This window comes from Harpegnathos saltator, unplaced genomic scaffold, assembly GCF_003227715.2.
Source record: "Harpegnathos saltator strain DR-91 unplaced genomic scaffold, Hsal_v8.6 scaffold51, whole genome shotgun sequence".
NCBI classification, from domain to species: Eukaryota; Metazoa; Arthropoda; class Insecta; order Hymenoptera; family Formicidae; genus Harpegnathos; species Harpegnathos saltator.
Genome location: NW_020230327.1, coordinates 49,596 through 52,500, shown reverse-complemented (window position 1 = coordinate 52,500; position 2,905 = coordinate 49,596).

Sequence of the window (2,905 nt, the reverse complement as noted above, 5' to 3'; positions counted from 1 at the left end):
ATCAGATACTTTTGCAAAACTGAACGAACAGTACTTTCTTGCAAAATGTAACATTTGGCGTATAGGTGTGTCGTAACGCAAAGTTCTTTTTCCACTCAGCTGGCACTTAACTTCAACTCTTCGATCATCACATGGCACCTATAAATATATCAGGAGCTTGCGAAAGTTTGTCGGATTGTTAGTCACATTTCTATTATTAAAAGTAACGAAACGGAGTACTCTCTCCCTCTCACCCTCTCTCTCTCTCTCTCTAAATTTCTTCGAGCGAAGCTCCGCTCGAATGACAGAGCCGAGTCACTCGAATTCGAAGTGACTTTTCGCTCGCGCGAAGTTAATTCCTCGCTATATCTCGCGGTGCATGCTTATATCCGAAACTGAAGAAGAACGAAAGCTTCGAAGCTATTTGCGAATCTTGCACACGGAGAGAAACGTTTACGTTTCTTGCTCGACCAGATATTTTTTCCGTGTATATTTTCTCTTCATCGTTGCACCACGCACATGACTTTGCATCTAGCCCATTGACGCGGTTCGGTGTTATTGCGCGTATTCTATTTCTCATCACTGGTGTGTTTGTCATACAGACGCGGCCGTCGGGCAATGCGAATCTAAAAATGAACCCGCGCTATCGACAGTGGACTAAATGACTGATGAAAAGTCACCAGAATGGAATCTCTCACGTTGGCGTGTACGCGACGGAATTAGACAGCGCCGCAACGCCGGCGCATAATGCGCGCGCGAAAGCACCCTCTCTTTCCTCATGTCTACCTGACAAAACGAAGAAATAGGTCGCTCGAGTCGCGTGTGTCTCCCCTCGCGCGTCAAAACCCTCGTAGGGACACGTGCGAAAATCGACATGTAACAAATAGACGATGGGACCTCGTTCGCGATGTTACGAAACCGAGAAGCGCTTTTAGCCTGTCAACATCATCATATTTAGCGGGACAAATTATAAGCGACATATTTTGGGAGCAAGCTCGAAAACTCGAACGCGCAAATATGAAAATATGCCACTTCAACCGCTTACCGTGTAAGCGTCTGAAATTTGCACGGTAATCTTCGGCTCTCCGTTTCAGCGAGGCATTCTGCTCTGCGACGAGAAAGCAGGACGAATTTTTCGCCGGGAAAAATGTCGAGGATCATAACGATCGGTCGGCGCGGCGCTCCTCGCGAGCCATAAGATGCGAGCCGCTTGTTGTCATTGCGACTCTGATCGTCGGTTTACTTTGGACGTTTACCGAATGCAATTGTCACTCGACACTCGGCACACGCGGCTAAATGAACGCAACAAAGCGAGCGAATAGCGTACTCGTGATCATTCGAAATCCACGAGTGCGACGAATGCGCAAGCGTTGTCGCGGATTTCAGAGAAACGCGATAATATTGTACGAGGTATATATATATATATATATGCGAGCACAAAGGGAAAGACGCGCTTCGATCGTCTGTCATCTTCAAGAGGCAATTTTCTCGCAGATTTCTCGAGATAGAGACAGAGGCGAAGAGAGAGAGAGAGAGGGAGGGAGAGAGAGAGAGAGAGGGGGGGAGAAGAGCTTGTGTGAAACTGAGAGCTCATAAGTCTACAACTTAAATTCGCCAAATCCGCCTATGAGTGTCGAGCGCTAGCTAGTATTTGCAGCAAAAAACAAGAGGAGAAGGAGGAAGAGAGATATGCTTAATTATAGTAGCGAATTTATAACAACAATTTCTCCCAGTGGAGCAGACGGGCAGACGTTATGGCGATAACTCAGCGCTGAGTGGCCGTGAAATGACTATACATCCCGACAACCATACTTCCTCAAGCCATCCGTAAAGCGCTACAATGAGCCTCTTGAGCAACGACGTAATTAAGTTACCTGTCCTTCTCTTTGGCGGCGCGATCAACCCTGTCGCAGAACGAAAACAGACCTATGTGTCAGCCCCGTCGACTGCGTTAAACTTGATATATCGCGGTCTCGAAAAAGCGACGTCACGAAAAAATGCCTGGCTTAGGCCCGCCTGAGTAATTTAGACCGCGAAAGCGGCGACAATCATTCCGTCTGTCAAAACACGCCACGCGATTTTTATTTATGAAGTTTTTTCTTTCACGGACTTTTACATCTTCCTTCCAACCGCGCAGTCCAGAAATTATAAAAAAAGACGATTTAATCGAATATAGTGGAGTACGCGAACTTTCTAAAAACAAGGCAGGAATTTTTAATCTTTGCCTTTTCGCGAGAACTCTCGATAGGAACTCTTAATAAGTTGAATAAATTATCGTCATCGTGAAACACGTCACGCACATACATGCTCTTCTAACTGAATAAAATAAAAATGTTCGACCCGGCGCTTTCGTCCCCATTTGTCCGTATTAATCCGCTAACAAGCCGCATCGCGATCTATTATTGAGCAACAATAGCGTACACATGAGCGTTTTGCGCTCATCCGGAAAGCGTCACAATCGCATTCTTGTTGGGCGGCTCGCGTAAGAAGGAGCACCTAAGAAGCAGAAGCAGAGGAAGAGAAGAATGAGAAGAGAGAAATCAGCAAGGGAGAAATCTCGCGCGAAGCGTCGAGATGCGAGTCTCTCTTGGTTCTGGCAAGCCGAGCACTTTTCTAAATATACACGATCGCCCCTCACCGGCGAATCTATCTTTACGTATTAGAATCTATACCTAACGACTCGAACGTCTCGCTTTACCACACAGCCGAGTCGCCACGCGACTTTGCCTAAAAATTGGTCAGATGCTTCCGATAAAAATGAAGACGTCGACAACTTCAAACGCCCGTGAAGACATCACCTCGACAACAAACTGCACTGCAACAGACCAACGTCTGACTTGATTCCCGACGCTTCAGCGACCAGTCAAGGTCGGTCGAAACATCGCGACAAGGCAACTTTATCGTTTCTTTTCTTCTAGCGAAATAA